Source organism: Heloderma suspectum, chromosome 5 (assembly GCF_057233095.1).
Source record: "Heloderma suspectum isolate Gila_16-S chromosome 5, 16-S_ref, whole genome shotgun sequence".
Taxonomy (NCBI): Eukaryota; Metazoa; Chordata; class Lepidosauria; order Squamata; family Helodermatidae; genus Heloderma; species Heloderma suspectum.
The window spans coordinates 217871154-217890443 of NC_139462.1; the positions used below are offsets into that span (position 1 = coordinate 217871154).

The window sequence follows — 19290 nt, forward strand, 5'->3', positions numbered from 1 at the left end:
ACAAGGTCTGACTTGGCCTCTCCTCTGGATATGTACTTTTGTGAACAAAGCTTTCTGTGAATGGGATGGCTGTTGGTGGATTGGCAGTAGGGGAGTCCAGTGTACAGAGCAGTGCACATGAGAGAAAGAGAGGAGGGTGTGAGAGCAGAGTAGGGTGTGGACCAAATCATACCTTAAATAAAATATGGCAAGAATATATGTTTACTGCAATAATATTAAATAGAAAGACTTCGTGTTTATAGGAAAACATAGGGTGAAGAGGTTAAGGGGTTGGTATAAGTTTAAGCAAATGGGAAACATTTGAATGACATAGCCCGCTCCAGGGTCTGGCCCTACTGTTAGGTAGAGTGAGACACTTGCCTCCAGCAGATGCTGAAGTGGACAGAGTGGGCAGAACTGTGTGTGCCATGTGACCTCCTCCCTCCCCCTGCTATCCAGCTGCTCTCAGGTGTAGTAGAAGACACTGTTCTGTCACCGGCTTCCCTCCATTATCCGCACATGACATTTTTCAGGTGAGGTGGTACCATCCAGGAAAAGCAGCGCCACTTGGTTATGCTGGGTGTATAAACTGGACCTTATTAACAAGTGTTTTATTCATAAGAGTATTTTGCATAGACTGGCACTTGGTTGTGGAGCTAAGGAAGCAGAAGGTTAATCTAAGTTTGTTTTTATTTCACATCTTAATGTCTCATATTCTATTTATCTAATATTTTTAAAAAACATGTTGACAAGAGGCTTTCTAATAAAGCAGAATATAAATTGAAATAATTTAATAAATTAATAACTCTGCTGAAGGTAAGTACTAGCCTAATATTTATTGTGCTAGGGCTTTTTCTTTCCATTTTCTAATTTGCCTATGTCCCATTTATTTTGAAGTCCTTCTTGTAACCTTGTTTACACTGTACAATGCAGTGAAACGCGTCTTAAGATTTGGAGTGTGTGGGTAGCTGTTTGCTACCCCAGTCCTTTTAATGGTGGGAGAATATCCTACAATATACTGAACCAGCACTTGCATTTTAAAATTTACAGCATCAGTTTTGAGCAATTGCATCCCATGAACTTTAAGCATCGTATGGAAGTGTCTGTACAAAACCATCATAGTTGGATAACATAGTCGCCACATTCAGAGGTAATGTAAAACTATTATTTCCTGCAGTGTGAATGAACCCACACAAGGCTCAAGTTTTCACACTCTTCCCTCCCTTCCTCTCTTGTGCACTAGAACAGGAAATCAAAAGCTTTTGCTTCCCATTTTAACCTATCCCCAGTTTCCCCTGATGTGTGAACATGGAGAACTGCAGTTTCTTTAAATTGTAGTTTGTTAGAATAAACTAGGACCTGAAACCACGGCTTGATCCTGGTTTGTCTTACTTATCATAGTTTAAACAAACCATGGTTCCCCAAATTCAGATGTCATAGTCAATTGTGATTAGTTTAAAATCAGAAGTGGGAGCTTTCAGTCTTCTCTGCATGAGGTATGCAAGCTTCTGCAGGCTCATTCACATAATGGGAAACCATGATTTCCTTTATGTCTGATCCTGGCCATTGTTGTGATCTGTGTCATTTTCCACCTTTGTTTCTTTTGAAGGAATTACACATTACAATTGATATATGGCTGCTGGTTTAGATGGCACCCTTGTGTTGAGTGCTCTGCCTCATGATGTGTAGCAACACTTACCCCTTGTTGTGATATCATGTCATTGTGCTTTTCCCTGCCCCCACCAGTGGTAGCCAATGATGAGCAGCAAGGGTAGGGGAAATGCATGATGTCATGACATTGGAGAGCTGGGTGTTTTACTAAGGGGGGCAACTTTGTATAGGGATACTATTTTTGGTGGCAACCACAGGGGAGGAATTCCATAATTCAGGGGCCACTACAGGAAACTAACACCCTGCTCATGACTTTTAAGATCAATTGAGGACACCATTTTTGACTGTACCATCTGGACACCAGGTTTGACCAGTAAGGGCATGTGGAGAGTTCTTACTGATGGATACCCTGGAATTGTGGAACTACTACTGGGAATACTTTTAGACTGGTGTTCACTAATGCAGGCTGTATTAAGCAGGTCTAGGAAAACTATTTTAATTGGCTTCTTTGTTTTTATTCTGTGTATTTTATTTTAGCTTAAATAGTATTTACCCACCCTGAACCCTTGAGAAGAGTTGGATAGAAATGGAAATGAATGAACAGATAAGTAAATACATAAATATCTGTACTCTGGATAGACACTGAAATGTTGCATGTTTCAGACAAACTTGGCTCCCCCTCTAATGTTAATATATAGAGATAAGCAAATGTTCCTGTTCTGATTAAACTTTGTGGCGTCAGCCCCCCACCCCACCCCGACTTCTTTCTAGCAATGTAGGCCAGTCGTTTGGTGAGATGGTGCACTGGCACTGACACTTAAATGATACAAGGCTGGGCAAAACTGGATCAGGGAGGCACTGTTCTTAAGCTTACACATCACAAAAACAGGAAATGCATCCCCCCAAAAGAGGACAAAAGAGTATGCAGATCTGCATAAATTTTGCATATGCTAATTTAGATGTATGGATGGAAATGTAGTAGGAATAAATACTGTAATTTAAATAGAAATTCACTGTGTCTCACCAAAGTGAGGAAGGCTGTGGTCAGGTGACCTCTATACTTGCCCCATCTACTGTCCAGATGCTAACTGTTAATGGGCAACTTTAAGGCCTCTGCCTGATCTCTCTTCTTATGACTCTTTATATCATTAAAGAATATAATTATAAGAAGACATCCCTTCAAACAGGGGGTGCCTTAAAATAGAGGACTATCCTCTGTAACGTAGGACACATGACCACCCTAGCAGAAGCAGAAGTTGTATCCAATGGTGTTGTTCCACCAGTGGGAGGGAACCACTTGCAGAATGAACTTTCCCCTTCCCACTGCTGCCCCTCATGTGCTGGTCCAGAGAGTCCATCTGGTCCGGAGAGTCCATCTGGAGCAGATTTGGGGCACCTGCATGGGGCTGAAGGTGGGAGAAGAGGACAGAAAGGTCCCATTGCATAAGCGGACTTCCCTTTGGGCAAGGGTTGGAGTCAACCCTTTGTCTTTAAGTCTGCTGCCGAATTAGGAGATGAAGAAAGCTGAGCCTCTCTCAAATATTTTCACTCCCGTCCTTTTGTCCATCCTCCCAGGCACTTGCCTGCCATATAGTGTGGAGGTGTTTTGCACGGTGGGTGCGGAAAGAGCCCAAACAAAAGGACTGAAGGAAAATGGACAGAAGAATCCCTGGCCGTCTCATCCTACAATTGGGCAGCAGATTTAAAGGTAACTGAGCAGTTTCTGTATTGTAACTTGGCAACCATAGACCCCAGACTTCCTTAGCCCTCTAAAATACTTCTATTTGACAATAAATACCACTGCTAAATTCAGCATTAAAGGTCAACTGATGCTGCAACAGTATTTTATTAATTTGTTTGAATGGGGTTGACTGAGTTTTGAGGTGGGCTAAAAAACCACAGTTTTTACTTTCCTAAATCTAATTCATCCATTTGGGGATTTACAAGATTTCCCCACTGAAGGGAACAAAATGGTTCTGTTGACCTTGGGCTTGGAGATCAGCGTCTGGTAAACTGCAATAAAAACAATCCCATCTATTGTGCTTTTCTTCTGCAGTGTTAAAGCTGGGTGGCTTCACTTCTCTTTTAACAGGGACTCTTCCTGAAACCTTGAGTCATATGAATAGCTGACTTTTTCTTTCTTTCTGGCAAACAAGCTTGATGGAGTCAGTGCGGCTACTTGCATGAATAAAGATACCAGAACTCCACGCCTTGTTCGAAGAATTTGAAGGAAGTGCCATTTCAACTCTACTGAATCACACCTTTCTCTTGAGGACATTCATGAAGAAGGAGGCTTCTGAGCACATATTCCTGAACCATCTGTATGCAAATGGCTGTTGTGCAACAGTCCTCCCCACCCCATCCAGCTGCTGGGTCTGTTTCCGAGCATTGATGCGGTGGTAAATTTTGGAGTGCAGGTTCTCATCATGACAATCCCCATAGCCATGTCCCCAAGAGAATCCAAAAATACAACAAACAAGTTCTAGCTTTTTTCATCTTCACCAGGAGCAAGTCTTTTTTTTAAAGCTAGTGAGTCTTAATTTCCCATTCAGTGCCAAGCTACCCCAAAGTTGTTGTTGTTCAGTTGTTCAGTCGTGTCCGACTCTTCGTGACCCCATGGACCATAGCACGCCAGGCCTTCCTGTCCTGCGCTCTCTCCTGGAGCGTGCTCAAGTTCATATTCATTGCATCGGTGATGCTATCTAGCCATCTCATCCTCTGCCTTCCCCTTCTCCTTTTGCCTTCAGTCTTTCCCAGCATCAGGGTCTTTTCCAGAGAGTTTTCTCTTCGCATTAGGTGGCCAAAATATTTGAGCCCAAAGTACTATTTTACAAAGTACTATTTCTGGGGTAATATTTACCCCAAAGTACTTTGCATTAAAACAGAGATAGTTCACAACAATGCATTGTTGCTCTGAAAATCAATTCCACGCCGCTTGCAACTGTGAGGACTGCAGCTAAGCTCAGGGGAAACGGGGAAGCTTGAGGCGAGTGGCATATGTTGTCATCGTCTCTGCTAATCAAAATGTCTTGGTGCTTCAACCTCGTGAGGTTCCACTACGCCACTGCTTCCAAGGAGCACAGTTAGAAAACGGGTGATAGTGCTGATCAGCTATTTGGGAGGTAAAGGGTGTTGTGTGCTGGATTTAGTTCCTTCCTTTCCACTAAGAGACTGATGTAAGTGCTCCTTAACTGGGCTCTGTTTGCACATCTCCAGAACGTGTGCAGGAGCACTATTGGATCAGGACCAATGTACATACATCCACACTGGACTAACACACTCTTTCACACACTCCAGCATATACCCCACTACCACTGAAGGTAGGCCAGATCTTTAGAAGACTTGTACCCTCAGGGGTCAAACAACATGCTACACATTAATGCACATTATGGTAACATGTTGGCCATTTTAAAACAGGTAGTGGTCCACCTAAGTAATTTTAGATCCTGTATTTAATGGCCCTATGGGAGGGAGCTTTAGGTGGCCATGTGTATTACTTCAGTTGTCGAGCACACAATGCTTCTCATCTGCCCCTACCATGTTAGAGTCAATAGAACAACAACAAAAAAGTGTTGTCAACCCTGATTTATAAACAACAACAACTCTGAACATATGCAGTTTTGCATTTTAAACTCACTTAAATCATAGCACCATCACAACTACAGGAATAAAATGGAATTTGCTTCTGTTGTCCTGATGCTAGACACATCTACTTAGGAATAAGCACCTTTTTCTTCTAAGAGAAGAAAAATATATACTCAGGACACAATCCTATGGACTGCGTCTTTACTGCTTGGAAGGTCCGAAATTTGGAGGCTTCCAAGATTCCTATGCCCTGCCGGGCTGAAGTGAGCTGGGTAGGAAGAGCAGTGGAGGCAGTCTTTGCCCCCGTCTTCCAATCTCCTTTCTAGCCTGTCTAGTGAGGGCGCTTTGGAGGGATGATGGAAGGAAACTGGAGGAGGCTTAGAATAAATCGTATCCTGGTCTCTCCAGTATCCTCCCCTTCCCACCCACCAGAATGCTCCCTTTTCCCTGCGTCTGAGGTTGATTTTCTGACCTTGGAGAGGCTGCCAGTGTGGTTCTCCACGCTGGCTGTGAGGGGTTGGGGTCAGATCTCTGACGTCCCCCTCTGAGGTCGGAGCTCTATCTCCGACCTCCGAAGGGGTTTTCCGAGCCATCGGAATGCTCGCCCAGGGACTGTAGGATTGCTCCCTAAAGGTAAAAATAATAAGATGAGCATCTATAACTGTCAGGGTTGAGCCCAGGGCCACTGAGAGTTCTGAGGACTCTGATTCTGAATCGGAGCTAGAACAGCTAGATCAGGAAATGGGGGAGGAACCTCCCCCAGGCATTGGGAGAGAATCTTCCGCAGGCCTTGACAAACAGAAGGTCCAGCCCGAGTCACTGCCTGTCTCCCCCACCATGGGAACCCAACTTTCCAAGGAGGAGGAAGAGGGGTGTGACTTAAGAGATGCCAGAGTGTGTCGCAGGTCAAAGTGGGTGGAGTTAGGGATGGGGTTAAGACGCTCTGCCAGGATAGCCACTGTTAGAAGCCAACATAGAAGGGAGCCACCCTGAGAGAGGGACACCACTATTAGGCAGGTTTGACTGTCAGTGTCCATGAGCACACTGTCAGCAACTTCAATACTCTGCGGATTGTCTTCCCTAATAGAGATCTTAGAATAGTGGTTTAGAGCCTGGGGCAGTTTGAGAGCTTCCTTGAATCTGCATTGTGGAAGGCTTTAGCATAATAAAGCCTCAATAGCTTGAACTACTAGACTGTTTTATTGATTGTGAAGGGGAGGGGGGGGGGACGATCAGACGCTACAGCAATGATGCCAATGCCCAACAGTCTGTCTGTCAATCTATCTATTTGAAGGCAGAAAGGATGCTGTAGCATACAGGATCAGGCCCAGTGTGTCCTGGTATGCCCAAGCTGACCCAGGTACTGCTGCTAAACCTGTTTGCCACCGCCCATCACCTGCTGCTTTCTGGGTGGCCATTGGGGGCTCCCTGGGCCACATGGCCCTGGACCTTGGCCCACAGATCCAGCCCCAGCTGCATCACTGAAAACAGGAATAGCTGCTTTTGCAGGGAGCATTTGGGAGCAGAGAAGCCGAGCGCAGGGAAAGAGGTGGTTTTCCCCACCTACTGCTCTTTTCACGTCCCCTCTGGAAGCCACTTTTTCAAGTTGGGACTGTGTGATGGGACTGTCAACACCTAAGGCACTCTGAAGGTGAGAGTCAGAAGGTTCTGGGTGTTTTGGCTTCAAGGGTAATGGGGCAATCATTTCTGAGAGGAAGCGGGGGCTCTCCTGGAATGAGAAGAAGTAGAAATGGTTTCGATAAGCCTGTTAGGAGAAGCAGAAATGGTTTCAGTAGGCCTGGGAGTTGTAGGGCTTTTTTTCTGTCCAAACATGCGTAGGATTGCACCCCAAGTGATGTTGATTGTTGTGCGCCATGACTTTTTCTTCTAAAAAAGGAAGGTGGCATATAAGTATACTTAAAAAAAAAAAGTGATTCATCTACTGACATGACCAGAATGACTCTTGAATTCACGTGAGGATATACTGAAAGCTTGCAAACAGATATTCTCCTCCAGTGACATTGGACTATAAGGATGTCTGCAGATTTAATCAATAGGCAATCAAAACATGCTGTATTAAAGCAGAACGTGGTTGTTCTGCTTTTCAAACATGAATGGGATCAATATAGTTTGGTTAAAATTAGTGTATACAATTGTGAAATTGATTAATATTTAATTATAAAGAGGTAAATGAAAGTGCCTGGGACATTTAATGTAGCATACATTAGATCTGTCATCATAAATCCAGGAGTATGTACTCTATCCCCTGGAGAATCCAAGAAACAGCAGGTTTTTGTGTACATAGCCAGTGCTGCTTTAGAAAGTAGTATGTCTTGCATGACTTATTAGTGCTGTGGTTCTGCCACTTTTTAATCCATCCCCACCACACTCATGCACACGACATCATATTTTCTGTGCGGAATTTTGCATAGTGTCTTCTCCTTGAAGGGCTAATAACAAAGTAATTGTGCTTATAAATGGCTTCCTGGTTGGGAGACCTGCTAAGCAGGCCTGGTCCTTTATGCTGATTGGGTCACACTCTGTCTGGATACCTGGGTATCAGCCTCTCTGAGATGTAATAGCAGGAGATCCATGATACTGGATCTCTCACTTTCTGGTTTCAGTTTAAAGGTAGCCACTGGAGCCCTGATCTTATTCAGGTTTTCCCGCTGTTTGCACCATGAGATAAAACATAGGACACCCTGGCTGTTATGATGATGATGATATCAGGGCTGTTAATAACTACAGTTTGCTGTGTTATATAGTAGACAGCTAAACAGTTGAGTGGTCAGTTTTTGCTATGGCATGTCCTGGGTACATGCTGTGCACATTTTTAGTATTCAGCCATTGCTCAGGCTAATTAGGGGTTGCTATGTGACATCTGAACCTAGATGCCATAGATTAATCATGGGTTAAACAACCCACAATTAAACTACAATTAGTACTTAGGTTAACTGTGGGTTGTTTAATCCACGATTAACCTATAGTGTCCAGGGTTGGATGTCATATAGCAACCCCCAATCAGCTCAATTGGAAGGCTGCGGACTGCGCCCGGCACGTGCTGCGGCAAATCGTGGGTTAATTTACCCATGATTTGCTGCCGTTGTGGGCAAACAGCCCCACAGGCTGCCTCAGTCAGATACAACAGTTCAACAGGACTGACAGACATGACATTTTGCTGTCTGAGGACCATTTCTCCCTGGATGGCCTTGGGCCAGTTACTTCCTCTCAGCCTAACCTACCTCACAGGATTGTTGTGAGGATAAAAACAGGGAGATGCTTAGCTCCTGGAGGAAAGGCCAAACATAAATGTAACGGAATAAAATAAATAACTTATATTTGAAAAACGTAATTGTCTTACACATTGTTCATAATAAGTCTCCCTAGCATGTAAAATGGCCAATTGTGTACCCTCATTTACATGCATGTGCACTAGAGACAAGCTGCACCCAGTACCCCACTACAAAATTTATTTTGAAGAGATCCTGGGGTGGGAGCCTGAAGGCTGATGCCAACCCTTCTAGCTCATATTAAATATTACTTTTCTGAAGAACAGCCCCACCCATACGCTTCCATCTTGTGCATGAACATAAACTCAAAGAAACTTTATTAACAGCAAAAGCAACAACGAATGCAGGGAGGGAAATCAAAATACAAAAGAATAAAACTATTTTAAATCAAAGTAGAACTATAAAAGCAGGGCTGGTCTTTTACTCAGGGAAAGCTTGTTTAAATAAAAATGTCTTTAGCAGATGCCGAAAACAGAGCAATGTTGGTGCCTGCCTGATATCAACCGTCAAGAAGTTCCACAGAGAGGAGACGCCTCACCCAATGACCTCTGCGACTGAGCCGGTTAATAAGGGAGAAGGTGCTCGCTCAAATACCCTGGTCCCAAGTTGTTTGGGGCTTTATGCAATTATAACAAAACTGTAAACCTGGCCCAGTATAAAATAGGCAACCATTGCAGTTTTTTCAGTGAAGGTGTTGCTCACTGAAAAGGGGCAGCTCTCAACAAAAGCAGAGCTGCTGCATTCTGCATGAGCTGCAGCTTCCGAACCAACCTGAAGGGCAGCCCTGCACTGAGCATGTTGCAGTCACCATCTAATGAAGACGATTAATTAGCATGTGTGGATCTGATGCCAAGCATGGTATCACCGATGTTGTAAATTTCCCCACGAATGAATGGGCACCGATGTTGTAAATTTCCCCACGAATTCAAAACAAGCCAGAAATATTACAAATCAACAAACTCAACAGGCATGTCAGTCTGTGTTGCCAACTGTACAAGTGAAGATGAACAGTTTGTACTATTTTAGTTTCAGCTGTTGACTGGATAGCAGTGGAGGCTGGTGGATCCGATATCAGGGGGGCAGATAATCCTCTCTGGGTTTCAGTCAGAACTCTAAAGGAGCTATCCAAGGTGTTGAGAACCTTGGATAGCTCCTTTAAAGTTCTGACTGAAACCCAGAGCAGATTCACCCCCCACCCAACATCATCAAAGCCACCAGCTTCCACTGCTGGATAGTTAGTAGAGCCCAGCGTCCCCAAACCCAGTTCCTCAGGTGGTTACCTGCCCCTAAATCCAGCCCTAATCACTGAGCAGGGATGGCTGCGGCCAGGAGAAAGTGAGACCTTCACCTTAGGTTCAGGTTAATGGATTTTGCCTAGGGGTGCAGTCCATATCCTTGTTGGAGTGTCAAGACCTAACCACACGTGATGTCAAATGTGATGCTCACATTGACATCAGGTTAATAAAAATAAATTAAAACTAAAATAGATTGGGAGCATAATGTGTGGGGAAGGGTTGGACCCTCTCCTCCCCTGCCCTGATCCTGAAAAAATAACTCCGCACCCCACTGCAAATAGCATAGGAAAAACACGCACCTTCCACTGGAGCCACTTGGAGCTACGCTCAAGGGCTTGGGCATGTTTAATAGGATTTTTGAAGGGTTTTCAACAGCAGAACCCACAGCCACATCCTATCGATATCATTGATATCACATTGGCTTTTGAAAATCCCCTCTGCCCTAATTTATAAGTGTCTTCATATGTGGCCAATGATCTAATGTCATTGATCAGCAGCCCTCATAAATATAGACACAATTAGGCGTGGTGTGGTTATGACCATGTGCCTAACTTGAGGCAACCCAGAGATGGGCCAGAACTACACCTTGTGTCATGTCGATACGATCCCATCATGGTGACGCTATATCCCTCTTGTACATTTGTACCTTGTAGCAGCCACAATGCCATCTGTTGCAGTATTTTGGATAATACAGAATAAAAAGCAGGAAATAATGCTAGAAAAGCTGTATGTGGAATGCACAATGTGCCCCAATAATTGTCAGCGTACTTCAATACCAATAAAAAGCACTAGTGCAGATCTAGCCCACGTCTCTCTTCAAGGTTCTGTTCCTCCTTCCTGAATCCAATTCAGTTCCATGGTCAAACAGCACTTGAACAACTAATTCATTTATTGTGCCATGAGCTTTCATAGATAAGAGCTTGCTTCAAAAAATGCATGGGTTAAAAATCAGTGATCCAGTTGAAATAATTTAGTTCTTCATAGTTTAGATCATGGAGTTATTTGAAAAATGTTTTTATATCCATTGTGAGCCACCTTGGGCAAACATAACATTTTGAAGGCCCTAAACTATCCATCCCCAATCTGGTGCCTTCCAACTCACAGCAGCCCCTGCCAAGATAGCCAATTGTCAGGGATACTGGGAGTCGTAGTACAAAAAACCTGGGAAGCACTAGGTTGAGGAAAGCTGCCCTAAACCAACAGTGCAATCCTATGCATGTCTACTCAGAAGTAAGTCCTACTGAGTTTAATGGGGCTTACTCTCAGGTATAAGACTGCAGCCTAAAACTGATTTGCCCGACTGACTGATGTTCAAGAAGCACATGCCCAAAGCTTCCTCGGGTATGTGGAACATTGCATGGTTGTTTGGATCTGGGCCAGAGAATGTTGTCAACTCCTGCCACGTAACACTTGATTGATTGGATACAATTGATTAAGGCCACTGATGAATCAATTAAAACATATGACTGTAAAATAAATACATGTTCTGGACATGCTGTAGTGAATAAACATCTGTGGCCAGCTGATTATAAGTCATAAGAAATGCACTGGATACATTCTGTGTAATCCTACTAGGGTGAATTGCGTAGCTTTCCTAAACACATCATTAGATAATTTTAGTTAATAATATACAATAGGATGTAGGGCCCCATAGGGTTCCTGTCAAGTGACCCGATGGGTCGGGGCCTTCGTTTTATGGGCTATTAATAAGCCATTAAGCCCTTCATTGGACCGACCCACAAATCTTTCAGAATGATGTGTAATAAAAGGGACCTTTGTAATCCTAATAGGTTTTATATTTTATCTTTCAGATTTGTCAAGTAAAAGTTAAAAGAACTGAATTATAAAGATGTTGTCCTCTCCCCCAAGTTTTGAAAAAGAAAGCAGTATTTTGGGGTTACTTCCCTTGAGAGGTGGGTATTAATGTGTAAGGTACCTTTGGTTACTCGGCGATTCTCACACAAACTGCATGCTGAGAAGTGTGACTCTAGTGCTTGGGTTTCTTGTCTTTAAAAAGGAAGAAATCAAAATGATTTTTTGCAGATCTCTGGAATGTATAATATCAAGCATAAATTGTAATTGCACTTCATTTACTAAGTGGTGCATTACCTCATCCTTTAGTTTTAACAATGGATTTTCCATAAATCTTCATATGGTTAAACATGATAAAGTGCTCAACATATCATGGAACATGGCAGTGCTTATTAGCACTTGAGAAGTTATTGATTGCTTACCTTGATTAATCTTTTATGGGTCTCTATAGTATTAATTCCACAGGAGGAGGGTGGGAGCGGTAGAGGTTTTGCAGCATTAGTCTCCTTATCCATTCATAGTTTCAGCTTCAGTTACATGAAATTCTCTGACTGATGTCATTAGGCTAATTATAATATCTTTTTTTAAGCACTAGCAGCACCACCAGCAGCTTGTGTTCAGTTTATTAGTCTGAGGAATTAGAATTTCATATATGCACATATTCTGAAGAAACTGTCAGGGTGTTGAAAAATTATCTAAGAGTTTGATATGAAAAGGTTTTTCCCCCATTTCTGGCACTGGAACAAGTGGATTTTTCTGTATCTTTTCTGTATTTAGGTCCTCCCCCTGACCTTTTTGCAATTCATTCTTCCTGTACCATTTGTGAAACTTTCTCATGTCCAGTAGTTATTACCATTCCTGGGGATGAGGTTGGGGGTGGGAGAAGAGATTGCATTTTTGTCTATTATAAAAACTGCCCACAGTAAGAATTCTTATTGTGGGTTAACTTAACATGATCATATTTCTCTTAACCAGCCAAGACCCCAAGAACCTTTTCCTGGTCATTCACCACCAGTTCAGACCCCATCAGTGTATATGTGAAGTTAGGATTTTTTTAAAAAAAAAAATTGGTCCCAACACGCATCGCTTTAGACTTCCTGACATTGAAATACTTTTGCCATTGTATTGCCAGTTCACCCATTTTGAAGACATCCTTCTTCACAATCCCCTTTTGTTTTTACCAGCTTGAATAATTTGGTGCTGTTAGGAAATGTGCACAGTACAGTGAGGATCCCTAACTCTGGATCATTTATGAACATGTTAAAAAGACAACAGTCTCAGTACAGATCCTTGGGGGACCCCACTTTTTCCATCCTTCCATTATGGGAACTGACCATTTATTCCTATTCTCTGCTTTCTGTTATTTAACAAGTTATTGATCCATAAAAGACCTGGCTCATGACTGCTAAGTATACTTAGGAGCCTTTGGTGGCAAAACTGTGTTATCTAGAGCAAATGGGAACCAGTTTGCAGAGGGTTAAATCCTAGGATCCTAGTACCAAAGCATATGCTCCTTTCAGAAACCTGGGGACTTGAGCTACTTCCTTCATAGAGAGTGGTCACATCATGACCATATTCACAGCAGTCACATTTCCCTGTTCCAGGTAGTACTCAACCATGATGAAATGTGAATTTCAGGAGCCTGCCTCCTTAATGCAGTGAAAAACTGGTTGTTGTTGTTTTAAACCATATGGGTTTGGGGTTCAATTCTACCCCTATTGAAAATGGCTGAGACAACTGAAAAACTACTCACATAAAATGGTAGGGGTCAAAGTGACCCTCCAAAATGCTGTTGAAGGTGCAAATCTATGCATGTTTAGACAGGATAAAGTCCTACAACTCTCAGCATACCCCGGTCAGCCATGGTTGCTGGGTCGTTTTAGATCCTGGACTTCAAGCACAATCCTATGCATGGTTAGACAGAAAAAAGTCCTACAACTCCCAGCATTCCTCAGCCAGCATGTCTAACCATGCATAAGATTGTGCCCTAAATGTATTAGTTACTTGTAACGTGTGCAGATGCTTGCACAGAGCTTATTCTTTCTATTTCTTGTGAGAAAGGAACATAGAGGGTGAAAAAACAGTATTTTCATAATGGGCCAATAACTGACTTTCAATAAACAGAGAGCCCCGTGACACCTTAGAGACTTAACAAATTTATTCTGGCATAAGATTTTGTGGACTGTAGTCCACTTTATCAGATGCATCTGACTCAGCAGTTGAATCTGATGAAGTGGACTATAGTTCACAAAAGCTTATGACAGAATGAATAAATGTGTTTAAGGTTCTACAAGACTCTTTGTTATTTTTGCTGCAATAGACTAACATGGTGTCCTCTCTGGGATTCAGATATCCAGCATCTGTTGAAGTGGGCATTGTGAGCCTCCTTACAAATCTGATTTTTAAAAACATTTTTCCCACTCAAAACTTCCCTTGTGTTCCAGAAAACTGCCCCCCTCAGCATACCCATCACTTTGTGTAAAACTTACGAACTGTTTTTGCGGGGGTTCTGCAACCCCAATTGCATCTGCAAACATTTGCAAGCAACTTGCACCTTCACTTCACCAGGTGGCCAGAGTTAGTCAAGGTCCTTCAGATGATCATTTTGCTCTGTTCATGGTCTTTGTAAAATGTGTTGTTAAAGGTTGCCCTCAGTGCTTCCAGGATACAATGACCAGATTTGCATGCTAACGGTGGCTTATTTTCCTTCCCTGCGTGTGCTGGTCACAAGCTGCCTAATTAGCATAATTACCCTTGCTGGGTGCATGTTGTCATGACATCCGAACCCGGTGGTGATGGGTGGCTGGGTTGGTTTACAAACCACCCTGAAATCCTAGGATAAGTCATGGGTTTCAGGGTGGTTGGTAAACCACTCCAGCCACCCACCCTCACAGGGTGCAGATGCCATGCCAACTCAGTGTAAGTCTGCTAATGAGGTGGCTCACGACTGGCATGTGCAGGGCAAAAAAAATATAAGCCACTGTGGCTTATTTTCCCTCCATGATTGTGGGAACCTTCCCAATGTCATTGCCCTCTTTCAAAAGAATCAAGAAAATCTTCAGATTTGATGATGGCTAGTCTAGTGTTGAAGTCAATGTGACTGACAAGCTTGCCTCCATGCACAACCTAAGGAAAATGTTTACTAAGACTCTCCCACAATGCTTTGTGCCATATAAGAATGTTTCAACTAATGAAAAATTAGTGCCATTCATAGAAAGATGTCCAAAGAGTTAGTGTTTATTTTTTTATTTATTTCATTTATATCCCGGCTTTTTTCTGCCAAGTAACCCAAAGGGGCATACCTAATCCTCCTCTCCATTTTATCCTCACAACAACAACCCTGTGACGTAGGTTGGGGACATATATGTTAGGAGGGAAGAAGATGTTCTAACAGCCCATATATACCCATGTTGTGGGGTAGAGAGATGTAAACCATGTGGTCAGAGGAAATAAGCATGTAAAAAGTACAGACAGTGATAATTATTGTATCAAAACATTGCTGGTAATAACATAGACATTCCTTTCAATGGTGAACAGATTAACATATGTAGTGTGATTTAAAATAACAACACCTTTGTCCTGTTTCAAACCTCATGAAACAGGTGACTCTCTCCTTTTCCACATCTTGCTGCTACTAATATTTATGTTAGGAGGTAGCACAGTATAAATTACATCCCTGGAGCTGTAATTTTTCGTGTGCCTCCCTGTCCTTGTTTTCTAATGCAGAAGCTCATACAATCTTGTGTTCTGTTTGTCTGATCTAAGGGTAGGTTTTGACTGGCAGTTTTCAGGCTATTTACATTGTACCACAGAATTAAGTGGAAGCCATTGAGAACTAAAACCACCCATATCTGCATAGCTCCACCCCTTGCAGGTGTAAAACTCCTCTCTTGGTTTCTACTTCTGGTCATGCTAAAATGTGAGAATTAGATGAAAGAAGCTAGCATATATATGCGTGTGCATGTGTGTATATATGCGTGCACACACACACAACACAGTCGTATAGATTTACTCAGTAGTAAGTCCAGTTGAGTTCAATGGGCCTAACTCCCAGGCAAGAAGGTATGGGGTTGCAACCTAAAACCTATGTGGCTGAATGACCCCTTGTGGACAAAGAGGTTCTAGGACTGAAGGTCTCCTTGCCTGGGAAACTTTCCATTTACACCAATAAAGGACTATTCGTAGAAGGGCTACTGTCTTCCCATTTTGAAGTACGCTAACCCCCCCAATATTGCCAAGTATTCTTCTTCTTGATCATTTTCTTTATCAAAGAACAACTCTTATTTAATCCCCCCTACCTCATCCTCTTTTTAAATATCCGGGTCATAAATGAACATGTTAAATTAATTTTAACTTACCATCTCCTCACTTAAAGACTAACCTATAATTCTCACCATACTCTGTTGATCTTAATATTTTCCTGGCTTCTAATGGACAGTAATTGAGAGGGATCCATCATTTAAATTAGACCCTGGTGAGGAACATCACTTAGAGAAATGGCACTGTAAACTGGAACCGTGAAGGTAAAAATCGATTGGCTAGCTGGTTAGATTTAAAGGAAAAAAAAATCATTATGTGTGCTAAGTCCAGCCTATACATATAATTTACCTGTGTGATCTTCGGCTTAATCAATTTATGAATGGAATGTAACCACTCATTTTCCCATATTATGTTACAAAGCCCAGGGGTTATTTTTTTAAAGGAGATCAGTGTTCTTCGGTGCACTGGCCTCTTTAAAAAAGTGATGGGCAGAGGTGGGCAACTTGTGGTCCTCCAGATGTTGTTGGACTGCAACTCCCATCTGCAACTCCCATCCCATCACGGCTGACTTCGGGGAAAAAAAAAACGCGTTCGCAAATGGCGGTGCCCATGGGCGCCGCCATTTTCGTTCCTTATTTGGGCACGGGTAGTCTACGTAAAGATTTACGTAGACTACGGCAAAAATAAGGGCGACGCTTTTTTTTTTTTTTTCCAAAGTCAGCCGTGATAGGCTACGTAAAGATTTACGTAGCCTATCACGGCTGACTTTGAAAATCTAGCCGTGATAGGTTACATAAATCGTTATGTAGCCTATCATGTTTTTTTTTACTTTACTTTGTAATGGCGGTGGTGGAAGCCGGTCGGAAGACCGGCCGCCGCCCCCGCCGAAACGCCGCCGGGACCCGCCGCCGGGACCCGCCGCCGGGACCCGCCGCCGAGAGGGACATTCGCATGAGGTAAGTCCCATCCCGGGGGGTGGCGGAGAATTTCCCCAACAATTTCGGGGTGCTGAATGCGTTGGCATTCGGCCTCCCGGAGATTCGTGGAGAAATTCTCCGCCATCCCTACCAAAAGTACCTCGGTCTTGTCAGGGTTCAGCTGTAGCTTATTCCTCCCCATCCAGCCACTCACTGTCTCCAGACATTTGGACAGGGATTCTACGGCCAACCTTGGTGAAGATTTGAATGAGAGGTAGAGCTGTGTGTCATCCGCATATTGATGACACCGCACCCCAACACTCCTGATGATAGCCCCCAGCGGCTTCACATAGATGTTAAATAGCGTCGGGGAGAGGATGGAACCCTGTGGCACCCCACAAGTGAGTGGCCACAGGTCCAAAACCGCCTCTCCCAGTGCTACCCTCTAGTACCTGATGGAGAGGAAGGACCAGAACCACTGCAATATGCTGTCTTCAATGCCCAACCCCTCCAGGCAATCCAGGAGGATACCGTGGTCAACGGTATCAAAAGCCGCTGAGAGGTCGAGGAGAACAAGAAAGGAGCATTCACCCCTATCCAGAGCCCTCCTCATATCATTCATCAAGGCGACCAAGGCCGTTTCTGTCCCATGCCCAAGCGTGAAGCCTGACTGAAATGGGTCTAGATAATCGGTTTCTTCCAAGTGTGCCTTCAACTGCATCGCCACCACCTGCTCAATCACCTTGCCCCAAAATGGCAGATTCGAGACTGGGCGAAAGTTGTTCAGAACTTGGGGATCCAAGGAGGGCTTCTTTAAGAGCGGTCTTATCCCTCCCTCCTTGAGGGCTGATGGCATCACTCCCTCCTCAAGGGAGGCGTTCACCACCGCCCTGATCCCCTCACCCAGTCTCTCTCTGCAGCCCATAATGAGCCAAGATGGGCAAGGATCAAGTAAGCAGGTGGTCAGCCTTACAGATGAAAGCACCTTGTCCACTTCATCAGAAGGAAGAAGCTGGAACCGATCCCACAAAACCGGTTTGCCACAGGCCGCCTCTTGCTCACTAACTGTATCCACAACGCACAGAGTAACACTCCTAATCCAAACAATTTTATCTGCAAAGTGCCTTGCCAAGGCCTCACAGGAGGCCTTAGAATGCTCCAGTGGTTCTGGAGCCACTGGACCGACCAGGCTCTGGACCACTTGGAACAGCCTCCTGGGACAGCACTCTGCCAACACGATAGAGGCAGCATAATATTCCTTTTTTGCTGCCTTCACCGGTGCGTGATAGGCTGAAGATACAGCTCTAGCCCATGTCTGATCGTCTTTGGAGTGAGATTTCCGCCACCGGTGCTCTAGCTGTCTCACCTTCTGTTTCAGAGCTCGTATCTGCGGATTGAACCATGGTGCAGTCTGAGCCCTGTTCAGGGGGAGAGGGTGTTTCGGAGCCACCCGATCTAATGCCCCAGTGATTGCGGCATTCCAGCCACCCACCACGGTCTCCACCGAGTGGCCGTTGGCGTGCTCCAGAGAATCCCCAAGCGCATTCAGGAATCAATTCAGATCCATAAGACGCCTGGGGTGGACCATTTTAATGGGTCCTCCACCCTGTGGAGGGGTTGTGGAACCGAGAAATCCAACGTCACCAGATAGTGATCTGACCGTGACAAGGGGGTGGTGGATATACCCCCGACTTCCAGATCACTCCCTGCTTCTCCAGAAACAAACACAAGGTCTAGTGCATGACTGCCTACATGGGTGGGCCCAGTTAGAGTATGGTGCAGCTCCCAGGAAGCCATGGTCTCCATGAAGTCCTGAGGTGCTCCTGTGAGGATGGCCTCTGAATGTACGTTGAAGTCCCCCAACACCAATAAGTTAGGGGACTGTACATGCACATCAGAGACCACCTCAAGCACCTCGGCCAGGGAGTCAGTCATGCAGTGGGGTGGATGGTACACGAGCAGAATCCCCAGACTGCCCTTCAGGCCCAACCTCCAGTACATGCACTCAGCAACGTTGGTCTCCCGGAGAGGGGGTCCAGTGAAGACCAAGGACTCTCGGTAGATAACAGCCACTCCCCCTCCCCGATCCCCAGCCCTTGGCTGCTGTGAATACGAAAATCCGGCGGGACACATGGCTGCAAGGGTTGGAGCAGCAGCCTCGGCCAGCCAGGTCTCCGTAATACATGCCAGGTCTGCACCCTCATCCAGGATCATGAGGGAGGTTTTCTGGGTAACAGACCTGGCATTGCAGAGCAGCAAATGAAGGCCAGAAGATGGAGTCATGCCTCCCCCAGCCATCCTTTGGCTCCGGACAGGCCTGGAGCAGGGGACAGATACTACACATCTCTCCCTTGTTCCCCTTACGTGGTATGGCCTGCCCCTAGCGCTCCGCCAGCGCCTGCCACCCAGCCTCGGTATGTTCTGGCCCCCAACACTCCCCCCACTGCCTCCATCAGGTGGACACATGCCCCTTCACCCCCGCCTATCAGGCAGGCTACCCACCCCTAAAATCACAACAGAATCCCCCAGAAATTAAAAAAA

General features: G+C 44.5%; 1 long non-coding RNA gene across 2 annotated transcripts in view; it reads left to right on the top strand.

Moving 5' to 3' along the window:
* LOC146345167 (uncharacterized) overlaps window positions 1–19290 on the top strand; it is an 82606-nt gene that overhangs the window by 38301 nt on the left and 25015 nt on the right. For both annotated transcript variants that reach the window (XR_014792456.1, XR_014792457.1), the window contains exon 2: window positions 11572–11673. This is a non-coding gene — a long non-coding RNA (uncharacterized LOC146345167). The remainder of the gene's footprint in view (window positions 1–11571; window positions 11674–19290) is intronic.